Here is a 21,814-nt window from a genome sequence, read left to right on the forward strand (position 1 = left end):
GGAGAAATTTCGACAGGTCACGGGTTATCGTTTTTCATCAGAAAATGGATTTTTTGGACTTTAGAAAAATTGATTCAAAATATCATTTGGATTGTGCCTCATGTTGAATAACTACGTTTTAAAGCCTCAATGTGACCAAAATTGCCATTTGTACAGACTTTTTCTCCTACTAGAAGCTTCTATTTCGAACATTTGCAGGCATTAAAATGACCCTAAACACACTTATTTTAGTTCCAAAAGTGATAATTCACATGCAATAGTCATTTACAGTCAAAAAATAAAACATTCAAAAATTACCATTTCTGACCATCTGGAGAAATTTCGATAGGTCGCGGGTCATCGTTTTTCATCAGAAAATGGATTTTTTGGACTTTAGAAAAATTGATTCAAAATGTAATTTGGATTGTGCCTCATGTTGAATAACTACTTTTTAAAGCCTCAATGTGACCAAAATTGCCATTTTTACAGACTTTTTCTCCTACTAGAAGCTTCTATTTCGACCAATTTCAGGCATTAAAATGACTCTAAACACACTTATTTTAGTCCCAAAAGTGATAATTCACATGCAATAGTCATTTACAGTCAAAAAATAAAACATTGAAAAATTACCATTTCTGACCATCTGGAGAAATTTCGACAGGTCGCGGGTCATCGTTTTTCATCAGAAAATGGATTTTTTGGACTTTAGAAAAAATTGATTCAAAATGTCATTTGGATTGTGCCTCATGTTGAATAACTACTTTTTAAAGCCTCAATGTGACCAAAATTGCAATTTTTACAGACTTTTTCTCCTACTAGAAGCTTCTATTTCGACCAATTTCAGGCATTAAAATGACTCTAAACACAATTATTTTAGTTCCAAAAGTGATAATTCACATGCGATAGTCATTTACAGTCAAAAAATTAAACATTAAAAAATTACCATTTCTGACCATCTGGAGAAAGTTCAACAGGTCACGGGTCATCGTTTTTCATCAGAAAATTGATTTTTTCGGCTTTATAAAAAATTGATTCAAAATGTAATTTGAATTGTGCCTCATGTTGAATAACTACTTTTTAAAGCCTCGATGTGACCAAAATTGCCATTTTTACAGACTTTTTCTCCTACTAGAAGCTTCTCTTTTGACCAACTTCAGGCATTAAAATGACTCTAAACACACTTATTTTAGTTCCACAAGTGATATTTCACTTGCAATAGTCATTTACAGTCAAAAAATTAAACATTAAAAAATTTCCATTTCTGACCATCTGGAGAAATTTCGACAGGTCACGGGTTATCGTTTTTCATCAGAAAATGGATTTTTTGGACTTTAGAAAAATTGATTCAAAATATCATTTGGATTGTGCCTCATGTTGAATAACTACTTTTTAAAGCCTCAATGTGACCAAAATTGCCATTTGTACAGACTTTTTCTCCTACTAGAAGCTTCTATTTCGAACAATTGCAGGCATTAAAATGACCCTAAACACACTTATTTTAGTTCCAAAAGTGATAATTCACATGCAATAGTCATTTACAGTCAAAAAATAAAACATTAAAAAATTACCATTTCTGACCATCTGGAGAAATTTCGACAGGTCACGGGTCATCGTTTTTCATCAGAAAACTGATTTTTTGGACTTTAGAAAAATTGATTCAAAATATCATTTGGATTGTGCCTCATGTTGAATAACTACTTTTTAAAGCCTCAATGTGACCAAAATTGCCATTTTTACAGACTTTTTCTCCTACTAGAAGCTTCTATTTCGAACAATTTCAGGCATTAAAATGACTCTAAACACACTTATTTTAGTTCCAAAAGTGATAATTCACATGCAATAGTCATTTACAGTCAAAAAATAAAACATTCAAAAATTACCATTTCTGACCATCTGGAGAAATTTCGACAGGTCGCGGGTCATCGTTTTTGATCAGAAAATGGATTTTTTGGACTTTAGAAAAATTGATTCAAAATGTCATTTGGATTGTGCCTCATGTTGAATAACTACTTTTTAAAGCCTCAATGTGACCAAAATTGCCATTTTTACAGACTTTTTCTCCTACTCGAAGCTTCTATTTCGAACAATTTCAGGCATTTAAATGACTCTAAACACACTTATTTTAGTTCCAAAAGTGATAAGTCACATGCAATAGTCATTTACAGTCAAAAAATGAAACATTAAAAAATTACCATTTCTGACCATCTGGAGAAATTTCGACAGGTCACGGGTCATCGTTTTTCATCAGAAAATTGATTTTTTCGACTTTATAAAAATTGATTCAAAATGTCATTTGGATTGTGCCTCATGTTGAATAACTACTTTTTAAAGCCTCAATGTGACCAAAATTGACATTTTTACAGACTTTTTCTCCTTCTCAGAAGCTTCTATTTCGAACAATTTCAGGCATTAAAATGACTCTAAACACACTTATTTTAGTTCCAAAAGTGATAATTCACAGGCGATAGTCATTTACAGTCAAAAAATTAAACATTAAAAAATTACCATTTCTGACCATCTGGAGAAAGTTCAACAGGTCACGGGTCATCGTTTTTCATCAGAAAATTGATTTTTTCGGCTTTATAAAAAATTGATTCAAAATGTAATTTGAATTGTGCCTCATGTTGAATAACTACTTTTTAAAGCCTCGATGTGACCAAAATTGCCATTTTTACAGACTTTTTCTCCTACTAGAAGCTTCTATTTCGACCAACTTCAGGCATTAAAATGACTCTAAACACACTTATTTTAGTTCCACAAGTGATATTTCACTTGCAATAGTCATTTACAGTCAAAAAATTAAACATTAAAAAATTTCCATTTCTGACCATCTGGAGAAATTTCGACAGGTCACGGGTTATCGTTTTTCATCAGAAAATGGATTTTTTGGACTTTAGAAAAATTGATTCAAAATATCATTTGGATTGTGCCTCATGTTGAATAACTACTTTTTAAAGCCTCAATGTGACCAAAATTGCCATTTGTACAGACTTTTTCTCCTACTAGAAGCTTCTATTTCGAACAATTGCAGGCATTAAAATGACCCTAAACACACTTATTTTAGTTCCAAAAGTGATAATTCACATGCAATAGTCATTTACAGTCAAAAAATAAAACATTAAAAAATTACCATTTCTGACCATCTGGAGAAATTTCGACAGGTCACGGGTCATCGTTTTTCATCAGAAAACTGATTTTTTGGACTTTAGAAAAATTGATTCAAAATATCATTTGGATTGTGCCTCATGTTGAATAACTACGTTTTAAAGCCTCAATGTGACCAAAATTGCCATTTGTACAGACTTTTTCTCCTACTAGAAGCTTCTATTTCGAACATTTGCAGGCATTAAAATGACCCTAAACACACTTATTTTAGTTCCAAAAGTGATAATTCACATGCAATAGTCATTTACAGTCAAAAAATAAAACATTCAAAAATTACCATTTCTGACCATCTGGAGAAATTTCGATAGGTCGCGGGTCATCGTTTTTCATCAGAAAATGGATTTTTTGGACTTTAGAAAAATTGATTCAAAATGTAATTTGGATTGTGCCTCATGTTGAATAACTACTTTTTAAAGCCTCAATGTGACCAAAATTGCCATTTTTACAGACTTTTTCTCCTACTAGAAGCTTCTATTTCGACCAATTTCAGGCATTAAAATGACTCTAAACACACTTATTTTAGTCCCAAAAGTGATAATTCACATGCAATAGTCATTTACAGTCAAAAAATAAAACATTGAAAAATTACCATTTCTGACCATCTGGAGAAATTTCGACAGGTCGCGGGTCATCGTTTTTCATCAGAAAATGGATTTTTTGGACTTTAGAAAAATTGATTCAAAATGTCATTTGGATTGTGCCTCATGTTGAATAACTACTTTTTAAAGCCTCAATGTGACCAAAATTGCCATTTTTACAGACTTTTTCTCCTACTCGAAGCTTCTATTTCGAACAATTTCAGGCATTTAAATGACTCTAAACACACTTATTTTAGTTCCAAAAGTGATAAGTCACATGCAATAGTCATTTACAGTCAAAAAATGAAACATTAAAAAATTACCATTTCTGACCATCTGGAGAAATTTCGACAGGTCACGGGTCATCGTTTTTCATCAGAAAATTGATTTTTTCGACTTTATAAAAATTGATTCAAAATGTCATTTGGATTGTGCCTCATGTTGAATAACTACTTTTTAAAGCCTCAATGTGACCAAAATTGACATTTTTACAGACTTTTTCTCCTTCTCAGAAGCTTCTATTTCGAACAATTTCAGGCATTAAAATGACTCTAAACACACTTATTTTAGTTCCAAAAGTGATAATTCACAGGCGATAGTCATTTACAGTCAAAAAATTAAACATTAAAAAATTACCATTTCTGACCATCTGGAGAAAGTTCAACAGGTCACGGGTCATCGTTTTTCATCAGAAAATTGATTTTTTCGGCTTTATAAAAAATTGATTCAAAATGTAATTTGAATTGTGCCTCATGTTGAATAACTACTTTTTAAAGCCTCGATGTGACCAAAATTGCCATTTTTACAGACTTTTTCTCCTACTAGAAGCTTCTATTTCGACCAACTTCAGGCATTAAAATGACTCTAAACACACTTATTTTAGTTCCACAAGTGATATTTCACTTGCAATAGTCATTTACAGTCAAAAAATTAAACATTAAAAAATTTCCATTTCTGACCATCTGGAGAAATTTCGACAGGTCACGGGTTATCGTTTTTCATCAGAAAATGGATTTTTTGGACTTTAGAAAAATTGATTCAAAATATCATTTGGATTGTGCCTCATGTTGAATAACTACTTTTTAAAGCCTCAATGTGACCAAAATTGCCATTTGTACAGACTTTTTCTCCTACTAGAAGCTTCTATTTCGAACAATTGCAGGCATTAAAATGACCCTAAACACACTTATTTTAGTTCCAAAAGTGATAATTCACATGCAATAGTCATTTACAGTCAAAAAATAAAACATTAAAAAATTACCATTTCTGACCATCTGGAGAAATTTCGACAGGTCACGGGTCATCGTTTTTCATCAGAAAACTGATTTTTTGGACTTTAGAAAAATTGATTCAAAATATCATTTGGATTGTGCCTCATGTTGAATAACTACGTTTTAAAGCCTCAATGTGACCAAAATTGCCATTTGTACAGACTTTTTCTCCTACTAGAAGCTTCTATTTCGAACATTTGCAGGCATTAAAATGACCCTAAACACACTTATTTTAGTTCCAAAAGTGATAATTCACATGCAATAGTCATTTACAGTCAAAAAATAAAACATTCAAAAATTACCATTTCTGACCATCTGGAGAAATTTCGACAGGTCGCGGGTCATCGTTTTTCATCAGAAAATGGATTTTTTAGACTTTAGAAAAATTGATTCAAAATGTCATTTGGATTGTGCCTCATGTTGAATAACTACTTTTTAAAGCCTCAATGTGACCAAAATTGCCATTTTTACAGACTTTTTCTCCTACTAGAAGCTTCTATTTCGACCAACTTCAGGCATTAAAATGACTCTAAACACACTTATTTTAGTTCCACATGTAATAATTCACATGCAATAGTCATTTACAGTCAAAAAATAAAACATTAAAAAATTACCATTTCTGACCATCTGGAGAAATTTCGACAGGTCGCGGGTCATCGTTTTTCATCAGAAAATTGATTTTTTGGACTTTAGAAAAATTGATTCAAAATTTCATTTGGATTGTGCCTCATGTTGAATAACTACTTTTTAAAGCCTCAATGTGACCAAAATTGCCATTTTTACAGACTTTTTCTCCTACTAGAAGCTTCTATTTCGACCAATTTCAGGCATTAAAATGACTCTTAACACACTTATTTTAGTTCCAAATGTGATAATTCACATGCAATAGTCATTTACAGTCAAAAAATAAAACATTAAAAAACTTACCATTTCTGACCATCTGGAGAAATTTCGACAGGTCGCAGGTCATCATTTTTCATCAGAAAACTGATTTTTTGGACTTTAGAAAAATTGATTCAAAATATCATTTGGATTGTGCCTCATGTTGAATAACTACTTTTTAAAGCCTCAATGTGACCAAAATTGCCATTTTTACAGACTTTTTCTCCTACTAGAAGCTTCTATTTCGAACAATTTCAGGCATTAAAATGACTCTAAACACACTTATTTTAGTTCCAAAAGTGATAATTCACATGCAATAGTCATTTACAGTCAAAAAATAAAACATTCAAAAATTACCATTTCTGACCATCTGGAGAAATTTCGACAGGTCGCGGGTCATCGTTTTTCATCAGAAAATGGATTTTTTGGACTTTAGAAAAATTGATTCAAAATGTCATTTGGATTGTGCCTCATGTTGAATAACTACTTTTTAAAGCCTCAATGTGACCAAAATTGCCATTTGTACAGACTTTTTCTCCTACTAGAAGCTTCTATTTCGAACAATTGCAGGCATTAAAATGACTCTAAACACACTTCTTTTAGTTCCAAAAGTGATAATTCATATGCAATAGTCATTTACAGTCAAAAAAATTAAACATTAAAAAAATACCATTTCTGACCATCTGGAGAAAGTTCAACAGGTCACGGGTCATCGTTTTTCATCAGAAAATTGATTTTTGGACTTTAGAAAAATTGATTCAAAATGTCATTTGAATTGTGCCTCATGTTGAATAACTACTTTTTAAAGCCTCGATGTGACCAAAATTGCCATTTTTACAGACTTTTTCTCCTACTAGAAGCTTCTATTTCGACCAACTTCAGGCATTAAAATGACTCTAAACACACTTATTTTAGTTCCACAAGTGATAATTCACTTGCAATAGTCATTTACAGTCAAAAAATTAAACATTAAAAAATTTCCATTTCTGACCATCTGGAGAAATTTCGACAGGTCACGGGTCATCGTTTTTCATCAGAAAATGGATTTTTTGGACTTTAGAAAAATTGATTCAAAATATCATTTGGATTGTGCCTCATGTTGAATAACTACTTTTTAAAGCCTCAATGTGACCAAAATTGCCATTTGTACAGACTTTTTCTCCTACTAGAAGCTTCTATTTCGAACAATTTCAGGCATTAAAATGACTCTAAACACACTTATTTTAGTTCCAAAAGTGATAATTCACATGCAATAGTCATTTACAGTCAAAAAATAAAACATTAAAAAATTACCATTTCTGACCATCTGGAGAAATTTTGACAGGTCACGGGTCATCGTTTTTCATCAGAAAATTGATTTTTTGGACTTTAGAAAAATTGATTCAAAATGTCATTTGGATTGTGCCTCATGTTGAATAACTACTTTTTAAAGCCTCAATGTGACCAAAATTGCCATTTTTACAGACTTTTTCTCCTACTAGAAGCTTCTATTTCGACCAATTTCAGGCATTAAAATGACTCTAAACACACTTATTTTAGTTCCAAAAGTGATAATTCACATGCGATAGTCATTTACAGTCAAAAAATTAAACATTAAAAAATTACCATTTCTGACCATCTGGAGAATTTTTGACAGGTCGCGGGTCATCGTTTTTCATCAGAAAATGGATTTTTTGGACTTTAGAAAAATTGATTCAAAAAGTCATTTGGATTGTGCCTCATGTTGAATAACTACTTTTTAAAGCCTCAATGTGACCAAAATTGCCATTTTTACAGACTTTTTCTCCTACTAGAAGCTTCTATTTCGACCAATTTCAGGCCATAAAATGACTCTAAACACACTTATTTTAGTTCCAAAAGTGATAATTCACATGCGATAGTCATTTACAGTCAAAAAATTAAACATTAAAAAATTACCATTTCTGACCATCTGGAGAATTTTCGACAGGTCGCGGGTTATCGTTTTTCATCAGAAAATTGATTTTTGGACTTTAGAAAAATTGATTCAAAATGTCATTTGGATTGTGCCTCATGTTGAATAACTACTTATTAAAGCCTCAATGTGACCAAAATTGCCATTTTTACAGACTTTTTCTCCTACTAGAAGCTTCTATTTCGACCAACTTCAGGCATTAAAATGACTCTAAACACACTTATTTTAGTTCCACAAGTGATAATTCACTTGCAATAGTCATTTACAGTCAAAAAATTAAACATTAAAAAATTTCCATTTCTGACCATCTGGAGAAATTTCGACAGGTCACGGGTTATCGTTTTTCATCAGAAAATGGATTTTTTGGACTTTAGAAAAATTGATTCAAAATATCATTTGGATTGTGCCTCATGTTGAATAACTACGTTTTAAAGCCTCAATGTGACCAAAATTGCCATTTGTACAGACTTTTTCTCCTACTAGAAGCTTCTATTTCGAACATTTGCAGGCATTAAAATGACCCTAAACACACTTATTTTAGTTCCAAAAGTGATAATTCACATGCAATAGTCATTTACAGTCAAAAAATAAAACATTCAAAAATTACCATTTCTGACCATCTGGAGAAATTTCGATAGGTCGCGGGTCATCGTTTTTCATCAGAAAATGGATTTTTTGGACTTTAGAAAAATTGATTCAAAATGTAATTTGGATTGTGCCTCATGTTGAATAACTACTTTTTAAAGCCTCAATGTGACCAAAATTGCCATTTTTACAGACTTTTTCTCCTACTAGAAGCTTCTATTTCGACCAATTTCAGGCATTAAAATGACTCTAAACACACTTATTTTAGTCCCAAAAGTGATAATTCACATGCAATAGTCATTTACAGTCAAAAAATAAAACATTGAAAAATTACCATTTCTGACCATCTGGAGAAATTTCGACAGGTCGCGGGTCATCGTTTTTCATCAGAAAATGGATTTTTTGGACTTTAGAAAAAATTGATTCAAAATGTCATTTGGATTGTGCCTCATGTTGAATAACTACTTTTTAAAGCCTCAATGTGACCAAAATTGCAATTTTTACAGACTTTTTCTCCTACTAGAAGCTTCTATTTCGACCAATTTCAGGCATTAAAATGACTCTAAACACACTTATTTTAGTTCCAAAAGTGATAATTCACATGCGATAGTCATTTACAGTCAAAAAATTAAACATTAAAAAATTACCATTTCTGACCATCTGGAGAAAGTTCAACAGGTCACGGGTCATCGTTTTTCATCAGAAAATTGATTTTTTCGGCTTTATAAAAAATTGATTCAAAATGTAATTTGAATTGTGCCTCATGTTGAATAACTACTTTTTAAAGCCTCGATGTGACCAAAATTGCCATTTTTACAGACTTTTTCTCCTACTAGAAGCTTCTATTTTGACCAACTTCAGGCATTAAAATGACTCTAAACACACTTATTTTAGTTCCACAAGTGATATTTCACTTGCAATAGTCATTTACAGTCAAAAAATTAAACATTAAAAAATTTCCATTTCTGACCATCTGGAGAAATTTCGACAGGTCACGGGTTATCGTTTTTCATCAGAAAATGGATTTTTTGGACTTTAGAAAAATTGATTCAAAATATCATTTGGATTGTGCCTCATGTTGAATAACTACTTTTTAAAGCCTCAATGTGACCAAAATTGCCATTTGTACAGACTTTTTCTCCTACTAGAAGCTTCTATTTCGAACAATTGCAGGCATTAAAATGACCCTAAACACACTTATTTTAGTTCCAAAAGTGATAATTCACATGCAATAGTCATTTACAGTCAAAAAATAAAACATTAAAAAATTACCATTTCTGACCATCTGGAGAAATTTCGACAGGTCACGGGTCATCGTTTTTCATCAGAAAACTGATTTTTTGGACTTTAGAAAAATTGATTCAAAATATCATTTGGATTGTGCCTCATGTTGAATAACTACTTTTTAAAGCCTCAATGTGACCAAAATTGCCATTTTTACAGACTTTTTCTCCTACTAGAAGCTTCTATTTCGAACAATTTCAGGCATTAAAATGACTCTAAACACACTTATTTTAGTTCCAAAAGTGATAATTCACATGCAATAGTCATTTACAGTCAAAAAATAAAACATTCAAAAATTACCATTTCTGACCATCTGGAGAAATTTCGACAGGTCGCGGGTCATCGTTTTTCATCAGAAAATGGATTTTTTGGACTTTAGAAAAATTGATTCAAAATGTCATTTGGATTGTGCCTCATGTTGAATAACTACTTTTTAAAGCCTCAATGTGACCAAAATTTACATTTTTACAGACTTTTTCTCCTTCTCAGAAGCTTCTATTTCGAACAATTTCAGGCATTAAAATGACTCTAAACACACTTATTTTAGTTCCAAAAGTGATAATTCACATGCAATAGTCATTTACAGTCAAAAAATAAAACATTAAAAAATTACCATTTCTGACCATCTGGAGAAATTTCGACAGGTCGCGGGTCATCGTTTTTGATCAGAAAATGGATTTTTTGGACTTTAGAAAAATTGATTCAAAATGTCATTTGGATTGTGCCTCATGTTGAATAACTACTTTTTAAAGCCTCAATGTGACCAAAATTGCCATTTTTACAGACTTTTTCTCCTACTCGAAGCTTCTATTTCGAACAATTTCAGGCATTTAAATGACTCTAAACACACTTATTTTAGTTCCAAAAGTGATAAGTCACATGCAATAGTCATTTACAGTCAAAAAATGAAACATTAAAAAATTACCATTTCTGACCATCTGGAGAAATTTCGACAGGTCACGGGTCATCGTTTTTCATCAGAAAATTGATTTTTTCGACTTTATAAAAATTGATTCAAAATGTCATTTGGATTGTGCCTCATGTTGAATAACTACTTTTTAAAGCCTCAATGTGACCAAAATTGACATTTTTACAGACTTTTTCTCCTTCTCAGAAGCTTCTATTTCGAACAATTTCAGGCATTAAAATGACTCTAAACACACTTATTTTAGTTCCAAAAGTGATAATTCACAGGCGATAGTCATTTACAGTCAAAAAATTAAACATTAAAAAATTACCATTTCTGACCATCTGGAGAAAGTTCAACAGGTCACGGGTCATCGTTTTTCATCAGAAAATTGATTTTTTCGGCTTTATAAAAAATTGATTCAAAATGTAATTTGAATTGTGCCTCATGTTGAATAACTACTTTTTAAAGCCTCGATGTGACCAAAATTGCCATTTTTACAGACTTTTTCTCCTACTAGAAGCTTCTATTTCGACCAACTTCAGGCATTAAAATGACTCTAAACACACTTATTTTAGTTCCACAAGTGATATTTCACTTGCAATAGTCATTTACAGTCAAAAAATTAAACATTAAAAAATTTCCATTTCTGACCATCTGGAGAAATTTCGACAGGTCACGGGTTATCGTTTTTCATCAGAAAATGGATTTTTTGGACTTTAGAAAAATTGATTCAAAATATCATTTGGATTGTGCCTCATGTTGAATAACTACTTTTTAAAGCCTCAATGTGACCAAAATTGCCATTTGTACAGACTTTTTCTCCTACTAGAAGCTTCTATTTCGAACAATTGCAGGCATTAAAATGACCCTAAACACACTTATTTTAGTTCCAAAAGTGATAATTCACATGCAATAGTCATTTACAGTCAAAAAATAAAACATTAAAAAATTACCATTTCTGACCATCTGGAGAAATTTCGACAGGTCACGGGTCATCGTTTTTCATCAGAAAACTGATTTTTTGGACTTTAGAAAAATTGATTCAAAATATCATTTGGATTGTGCCTCATGTTGAATAACTACTTTTTAAAGCCTCAATGTGACCAAAATTGCCATTTTTACAGACTTTTTCTCCTACTAGAAGCTTCTATTTCGAACAATTTCAGGCATTAAAATGACTCTAAACACACTTATTTTAGTTCCAAAAGTGATAATTCACATGCAATAGTCATTTACAGTCAAAAAATAAAACATTCAAAAATTACCATTTCTGACCATCTGGAGAAATTTCGACAGGTCGCGGGTCATCGTTTTTCATCAGAAAATGGATTTTTTGGACTTTAGAAAAATTGATTCAAAATGTCATTTGGATTGTGCCTCATGTTGAATAACTACTTTTTAAAGCCTCAATGTGACCAAAATTGCCATTTGTACAGACTTTTTCTCCTACTAGAAGCTTCTATTTCGAACAATTGCAGGCATTAAAATGACTCTAAACACACTTCTTTTAGTTCCAAAAGTGATAATTCATATGCAATAGTCATTTACAGTCAAAAAAATTAAACATTAAAAAAATTCCATTTCTGACCATCTGGAGAAAGTTCAACAGGTCACGGGTCATCGTTTTTCATCAGAAAATTGATTTTTGGACTTTAGAAAAATTGATTCAAAATGTCATTTGAATTGTGCCTCATGTTGAATAACTACTTTTTAAAGCCTCGATATGACCAAAATTGCCATTTTTACAGACTTTTTCTCCTACTAGAAGCTTCTATTTCGACCAACTTCAGGCATTAAAATGACTCTAAACACACTTATTTTAGTTCCACAAGTGATAATTCACTTGCAATAGTCATTTACAGTCAAAAAATTAAACATTAAAAAATTTCCATTTCTGACCATCTGGAGAAATTTCGACAGGTCACGGGTCATCGTTTTTCATCAGAAAATGGATTTTTTGGACTTTAGAAAAATTGATTCAAAATATCATTTGGATTGTGCCTCATGTTGAATAACTACTTTTTAAAGCCTCAATGTGACCAAAATTGCCATTTGTACAGACTTTTTCTCCTACTAGAAGCTTCTATTTCGAACAATTTCAGGCATTAAAATGACTCTAAACACACTTATTTTAGTTCCAAAAGTGATAATTCACATGCAATAGTCATTTACAGTCAAAAAATAAAACATTAAAAAATTACCATTTCTGACCATCTGGAGAAATTTTGACAGGTCACGGGTCATCGTTTTTCATCAGAAAATTGATTTTTTGGACTTTAGAAAAATTGATTCAAAATGTCATTTGGATTGTGCCTCATGTTGAATAACTACTTTTTAAAGCCTCAATGTGACCAAAATTGCCATTTTTACAGACTTTTTCTCCTACTAGAAGCTTCTATTTCGACCAATTTCAGGCATTAAAATGACTCTAAACACACTTATTTTAGTTCCAAAAGTGATAATTCACATGCGATAGTCATTTACAGTCAAAAAATTAAACATTAAAAAATTACCATTTCTGACCATCTGGAGAATTTTTGACAGGTCGCGGGTCATCGTTTTTCATCAGAAAATGGATTTTTTGGACTTTAGAAAAATTGATTCAAAAAGTCATTTGGATTGTGCCTCATGTTGAATAACTACTTTTTAAAGCCTCAATGTGACCAAAATTGCCATTTTTACAGACTTTTTCTCCTACTAGAAGCTTCTATTTCGACCAATTTCAGGCATTAAAATGACTCTAAACACACTTATTTTAGTTCCAAAAGTGATAATTCACATGCGATAGTCATTTACAGTCAAAAAATTAAACATTAAAAAATTACCATTTCTGACCATCTGGAGAATTTTCGACAGGTCGCGGGTTATCGTTTTTCATCAGAAAATTGATTTTTGGACTTTAGAAAAATTGATTCAAAATGTCATTTGGATTGTGCCTCATGTTGAATAACTACTTATTAAAGCCTCAATGTGACCAAAATTGCCATTTTTACAGACTTTTTCTCCTACTAGAAGCTTCTATTTCGACCAACTTCAGGCATTAAAATGACTCTAAACACACTTATTTTAGTTCCACAAGTGATAATTCACTTGCAATAGTCATTTACAGTCAAAAAATTAAACATTAAAAAATTTCCATTTCTGACCATCTGGAGAAATTTCGACAGGTCACGGGTTATCGTTTTTCATCAGAAAATGGATTTTTGGGACTTTAGAAAAATTGATTCAAAATATCATTTGGATTGTGCCTCATGTTGAATAACTACTTTTTAAAGCCTCAATGTGACCAAAATTGCCATTTGTACAGACTTTTTCTCCTACTAGAAGCTTCTATTTTGAACATTTGCAGGCATTAAAATGACCCTAAACACACTTATTTTAGTTCCAAAAGTGATAATTCACATGCAATAGTCATTTACAGTCAAAAAATAAAACATTGAAAAATTACCATTTCTGACCATCTGGAGAAATTTCGACAGGTCGCGGGTCATCGTTTTTCATCAGAAAATGGATTTTTTGGACTTTAGAAAAAATTGATTCAAAATGTCATTTGGATTGTGCCTCATGTTGAATAACTACTTTTTAAAACCTCAATGTGACCAAAGTTGCCATTTTTACAGACTTTTTCTCCTACTAGAAGCTTCTATTTCGACCAATTTCAGGCATTAAAATGACTCTAAACACACTTATTTTAGTTCCAAAAGTGATAATTCACATGCAATAGTCATTTACAGTCAAAAAATAAAACATTAAAAAATTACCATTTCTGACCATCTGGAGAAATTTTGACAGGTCACGGGTCATCGTTTTTCATCAGAAAATGGATTTTTTGGACTTTAGAAAAATTGATTCAAAATGTCATTTGGATTGTGCCTCATGTTGAATAACTACTTTTTAAAGCCTCAATGTGACCAAAATTGCCATTTTTACATACTTTTTCTCTTACTAGAAGCTTCTATTTCGATCAATTTCAGGCATTAAAATGACGATAAACACACTTATTTTAGTTCCAAAAGTGATAATTCACATGCAATAGTCATTTACAGTCAAAAAATAAAACATTAAAAAATTACCATTTCTGACCATCTGGAGAAATTTCGACAGGTCGCGGGTAATCGTTTTTCATCAGAAAATGGATTTTTTGGACTTTAGAAAAAATTGATTCAAAATGTCATTTGGATTGTGCCTCATGTTGAATAACTACTTTTTAAAGCCTCAATGTGACCAAAATTGCCATTTTTACAGACTTTTTCTCCTACTAGAAGCTTCTATTTCGACCAATTTCAGGCATTAAAATGACTCTAAACACACTTATTTTAGTTCCAAAAGTGATAATTCACATGCGATAGTCATTTACAGTCAAAAAATTAAACATTAAAAAATTACCATTTCTGACCATCTGGAGAATTTTCGACAGGTCGCGGGTTATCGTTTTTCATCAGAAAATTGATTTTTGGACTTTAGAAAAATTGATTCAAAATGTCATTTGGATTGTGCCTCATGTTGAATAACTACTTATTAAAGCCTCAATGTGACCAAAATTGCCATTTTTACAGACTTTTTCTCCTACTAGAAGCTTCTATTTCGACCAACTTCAGGCATTAAAATGACTCTAAACACACTTATTTTAGTTCCACAAGTGATAATTCACTTGCAATAGTCATTTACAGTCAAAAAATTAAACATTAAAAAATTTCCATTTCTGACCATCTGGAGAAATTTCGACAGGTCACGGGTTATCGTTTTTCATCAGAAAATGTATTTTTTGGACTTTAGAAAGATTGATTCAAAATATCATTTGGATTGTGCCTCATGTTGAATAACTACTTTTTAAAGCCTCAATGTGACCAAAATTGCCATTTGTACAGACTTTTTCTCCTACTAGAAGCTTCTATTTCGAACATTTGCAGGCATTAAAATGACCCTAAACACACTTATTTTAGTTCCAAAAGTGATAATTCACATGCAATAGTCATTTACAGTCAAAAAATAAAACATTAAAAAATTACCATTTCTGACCATCTGGAGAAATTTTGACAGGTCACGGGTCATCGTTTTTCATCAGAAAATTGATTTTTTGGACTTTAGAAAAATTGATTCAAAATATCATTTGGATTGTGCCTCATGTTGAATAACTACTTTTTAAAGCCTCAATGTGACCAAAATTGCCATTTTTACAGACTTTTTCACCTACTAGAAGCTTCTATTTCGAACAATTTCAGGCATTAAAATGACTCTAAACACACTTATTTTAGTTCCAAAAGTGATAATTCACATGCAATAGTCATTTACAGTCAAAAAATAAAACATTCAAAAATTACCATTTCTGACCATCTGGAGAAATTTCGACAGGTCGCGGGTCATCGTTTTTCATCAGAAAATGGATTTTTTGGACTTTAGAAAAATTGATTCAAAATGTCATTTGGATTGTGCCTCATGTTGAATAACTACTTTTTAAAGCCTCAATGTGACCAAAATTTCAATTTTTACAGACTTTTTCTCCTACTAGAAGCTTCTATTTCGACCAATTTCAGGCATTAAAATGACTCTAAACACACTTATTTTAGTTCCAAAAGTGATAATTCACATGCGATAGTCATTTACAGTCAAAAAATTAAACATTAAAAAATTACCATTTCAGACCATCTGGAGAAATTTCGACAGGTCGCGGGTCATTGTTTTTCATCAGAAAATGGATTTTTTGGACTTTAGAAAAAATTGATTCAAAATGTCATTTGGATTGTGCCTCATGTTGAATAACTACTTTTTAAAGCCTCAATGTGACCAAAATTGCCATTTTTACAGACTTTTTCTCCTACTAGAAGCTTCTATTCCGACCAATTTCAGGCATTAAAATGACTCTAAACACACTTATTTTAGTTCCAAAAGTGATAATTCACATGCAATAGTCATTTACAGTCAAAAAATTAAACATTAAAAAATTACCATTTCTGACCATCTGGAGAAAGTTCAACAGGTCACGGGTCATCGTTTTTCATCAGAAAATTGATTTTTGGACTTTAGAAAAATTGATTCAAAATGTCATTTGGATTGTGCCTCATGTTGAATAACTACTTTTTAAAGCCTCAATGTGACCAAAATTGCCATATTTACAGACTTTTTCTCCTACTAGAAGCTTCTATTTCGACCAACTTCAGGCATTAAAATGACTCTAAACACACTTATTTTAGTTCCACAAGTGATAATTCACTTGCAATAGTCATTTACAGTCAAAAAATTAAACATTAAAAAATTTCCATTTCTGACCATCTGGAGAAATTTCGACAGGTCGCGGGTCATCGTTTTTCATCAGAAAATGGATTTTTTGGACTTTAGAAAAATTGATTAAAAATGTCATTTGGATTGTTCCTCATGTTGAATAACTACTTTTTAAAGCCTCAATGTGACCAAAATTGCCATTTTTACAGACTTTTTCTCCTACTAGAAGCTTTTTTTTCCGACCAATTTCAGGCATTAAAATGACTCTAAACACACTTATTTTAGTTCCAAAAGTGATAATTCACATGCGATAGTCATTTACAGTCAAAAAATTAAACAATAAAAAATTACCATTTCTGACCATCTGGAGAAAGTTCAACAGGTCACGGGTCATCGTTTTTCATCAGAAAATTGATTTTTTCGGCTTTATAAAAATTGATTCAAAATGTCATTTGAATTGTGCCTCATGTTGAATAACTACTTTTTAAAGCCTCGATGTGACCAAAATTGCCATTTTTACAGACTTTTTCTCCTACTAGAAGCTTCTATTTCGACCAACTTCAGGCATTAAAATGACTCTAAACACACTTATTTTAGTTCCACAAGTGATAATTCACTTGCAATAGTCATATACAGTCAAAAAATTAAACATTAAAAAATTTCCATTTCTGACCATCTGGAGAAATTTCGACAGGTCACGGATTATCGTTTTTCATCAGAAAATGGATTTTTTGGACTTTAGAAAAATTGATTCAAAATATCATTTGGATTGTGCCTCATGTTGAATAACTACTTTTTAAAGCCTCAATGTGACCAAAATTGCCATTTGTACAGACTTTTTCTCCTACTAGAAGCTTCTATTTCGAACAATTGCAGGCATTAAAATGATTCTAAACACACTTATTTTAGTTCCAAAAGTGATAATTCACATGCAATAGTCATTTACAGTCAAAAAATTAAACATTAAAAAATTACCATTTCTGACCATCTGGAGAAAGTTCAACAGGTCACGGGTCATCGTTTTTCATCAGAAAATTGATTTTTGGACTTTAGAAAAATTGATTCAAAATGTCATTTGGATTGTGCCTCATGTTGAATAACTACTTATTAAAGCCTCAATGTGACCAAAATTGCCATTTTACAGACTTTTTCTCCTACTAGAAGCTTCTATTTCGACCAACTTCAGGCATTAAAATGACTCTAAACACACTTATTTTAGTTCCACAAGTGATAATTCACTTGCAATAGTCATTTACAGTCAAAAAATTAAACATTAAAAAATTTCCATTTCTGACCATCTGGAGAAATTTCGACAGGTCACGGGTTATCGTTTTTCATCAGAAAATTGATTTTTTGGACTTTAGAAAAATTGATTCAAAATATCATTTGGATTGTGCCTCATGTTGAATAACTACTTTTTAAAGCCTCAATGTGACCAAAATTGCCATTTTTACAGACTTTTTCTCCTACTAGAAGCTTCTATTTCGAACAATTTCAGGCATTAAAATGACTCTAAACACACTTATTTTAGTTCCAAAAGTGATAATTCACATGCAATAGTCATTTACAGTCAAAAAATAAAACATTCAAAAATTACCATTTCTGACCATCTGGAGAAATTTCGACAGGTCGCGGGTCATCGTTTTTCATCAGAAAATGGATTTTTTGGACTTTAGAAAAATTGATTCAAAATGTCATTTGGATTGTGCCTCATGTTGAATAACTACTTTTTAAAGCCTCAATGTGACCAAAATTGCCATTTTTACAGACTTTTTCTCCTACTAGAAGCTTCTATTTCGACCAATTTCAGGCATTAAAATGACTCTAAACACACTTATTTTAGTTCCAAAAGTGATAATTCACATGCAATAGTCATTTACAGTCAAAAAATAAAACATTGAAAAATTACCATTTCTGACCATCTGGAGAAATTTCAACAGGTCGCGGGTCATCGTTTTTCATCAGAAAATGGATTTCTTGGACTTTAGAAAAAATTGATTCAAAATGTCATTTGGATTGTGCCTCATGTTGAATAACTACTTTTTAAAACCTCAATGTGACCAAAATTGCCATTTTTACAGACTTTTTCTCCTACTAGAAGCTTCTATTTCGACCAATTTCAGGCATTAAAATGACTCTAAACACACTTATTTTAGTTCCAAAAGTGATAATTCACATGCGATAGTCATTTACAGTCAAAAAATTAAACATTAAAAAATTACCATTTCAGACCATCTGGAGAAATTTCGACAGGTCGCGGGTCATCGTTTTTCATCAGAAAATGGATTTTTTGGACTTTAGAAAAAATTGATTCAAAATGTCATTTGGATTGTGCCTCATGTTGAATAACTACTTATTAAAGCCTCAATGTGACCAAAATTGCCATTTTACAGACTTTTTCTCCTACTAGAAGCTTCTATTTCGACCAACTTCAGGCATTAAAATGACTCTAAACACACTTATTTTAGTTCCACAAGTGATAATTCACTTGCAATAGTCATTTACAGTCAAAAAATTAAACATTAAAAAATTTCCATTTCTGACCATCTGGAGAAATTTCGACAGGTCACGGGTTATCGTTTTTCATCAGAAAATTGATTTTTTGGACTTTAGAAAAATTGATTCAAAATATCATTTGGATTGTGCCTCATGTTGAATAACTACTTTTTAAAGCCTCAATGTGACCAAAATTGCCATTTTTACAGACTTTTTCTCCTACTAGAAGCTTCTATTTCGAACAATTTCAGGCATTAAAATGACTCTAAACACACTTATTTTAGTTCCAAAAGTGATAATTCACATGCAATAGTCATTTACAGTCAAAAAATAAAACATTCAAAAATTACCATTTCTGACCATCTGGAGAAATTTCGACAGGTCGCGGGTCATCGTTTTTCATCAGAAAATGGATTTTTTGGACTTTAGAAAAATTGATTCAAAATGTCATTTGGATTGTGCCTCATGTTGAATAACTACTTTTTAAAGCCTCAATGTGACCAAAATTGCCATTTTTACAGACTTTTTCTCCTACTAGAAGCTTCTATTTCGACCAATTTCAGGCATTAAAATGACTCTAAACACACTTATTTTAGTTCCAAAAGTGATAATTCACATGCAATAGTCATTTACAGTCAAAAAATAAAACATTGAAAAATTACCATTTCTGACCATCTGGAGAAATTTCAACAGGTCGCGGGTCATCGTTTTTCATCAGAAAATGGATTTCTTGGACTTTAGAAAAAATTGATTCAAAATGTCATTTGGATTGTGCCTCATGTTGAATAACTACTTTTTAAAACCTCAATGTGACCAAAATTGCCATTTTTACAGACTTTTTCTCCTACTAGAAGCTTCTATTTCGACCAATTTCAGGCATTAAAATGACTCTAAACACACTTATTTTAGTTCCAAAAGTGATAATTCACATGCGATAGTCATTTACAGTCAAAAAATTAAACATTAAAAAATTACCATTTCAGACCATCTGGAGAAATTTCGACAGGTCGCGGGTCATCGTTTTTCATCAGAAAATGGATTTTTTGGACTTTAGAAAAAATTGATTCAAAATGTCATTTGGATTGTGCCTCATGTTGAATAACTACTTTTTAAAGCCTCAATATGACCAAAATTGCCATTTTTACAGACTTTTTCTCCTACTAGAAGCTTCTATTTCGACCAACTTCAGGCATTAAAATGACTCTAAATACACTTATTTTAGTTCCACAAGTGATAATTCACTTGCAATAGTCATTTACAGTCAAAAAATTAAACATTAAAAAATTTCCATTTCTGACCATCTGGAGAAATTTCGACAGGTCACGGGTTATCGTTTTTCATCAGAAAATGGATTTTTTGGACTTTAGAAAAATTGATTCAAAATATCATTTGGATTGTGCCTCATGTTGAATAACTACTTTTTAAAGCCTCAATGTGACCAAAATTGCCATTTGTACAGACTTTTTCTCCTACTAGAAGCTTCTATTTCGAACATTTGCAGGCATTAAAATGACCCTAAACACACTTATTTTAGTTCCAAAAGTGATAATTCACATGCAATAGACATTTACAGTCAAAAAAAAAAACATTAAAAAATTACCATTTCTGACCATCTGGAGAAATTTTGACAGGTCGCGGGTCATCGTTTTTCATCAGAAAATGGATTTTTTGGACTTTAGAAAAATTGATTCAAAATGTCATTTGGATTGTGCCTCATGTTGAATAACTACTTTTTAAAGCCTCAATGTGACCAAAATTGCCATTTTTACAGACTTTTTCTCCTACTAGAAGCTTCTATTTCGACCAATTTCAGGCATTAAAATGACTCTAAACACACTTATTTTAGTTCCAAAAGTGATAATTCACATGCAATAGTCATTTACAGTCAAAAAATTAAACATTAAAAAAATTACCATTTCAGACCATCTGGAGAAATTTCGACAGGTCGCGGGTCATCGTTTTTCATCAGAAAATGGATTTTTTGGACTTTAGAAAAAATTGATTCAAAATGTCATTTGGATTGTGCCTCATGTTGAATAACTACTTTTTAAAGCCTCAATGTGACCAAAATTGCAATTTTTACAGACTTTTTCTCCTACTAGAAGCTTCTATTTCGACCAATTTCAGGCATTAAAATGACTCTAAACACACTTATTTTAGTTCCAAAAGTGATAATTCACATGCGATAGTCATTTACAGTCAAAAAATTAAACATTAAAAAATTACCATTTCTGACCATCTGGAGAAAGTTCAACAGGTCACGGGTCATCGTTTTTCATCAGAAAATTGATTTTTTCGGCTTTATAAAAATTGATTCAAAATGTCATTTGAATTGTGCCTCATGTTGAATAACTACTTTTTAAAGCCTCGATGTGACCAAAATTGCAATTTTTACAGACTTTTTCTCCTACTAGAAGCTTCTATTTCGACCAACTTCAGGCATTAAAATGACTCTAACACACTTATTTTAGTTCCACAAGTGATAATTCACTTGCAATAGTCATTTACAGTC

Source organism: Triturus cristatus, chromosome 5_2 (genome assembly GCF_964204655.1).
Source record: "Triturus cristatus chromosome 5_2, aTriCri1.1, whole genome shotgun sequence".
Taxonomy (NCBI): Eukaryota; Metazoa; Chordata; class Amphibia; order Caudata; family Salamandridae; genus Triturus; species Triturus cristatus.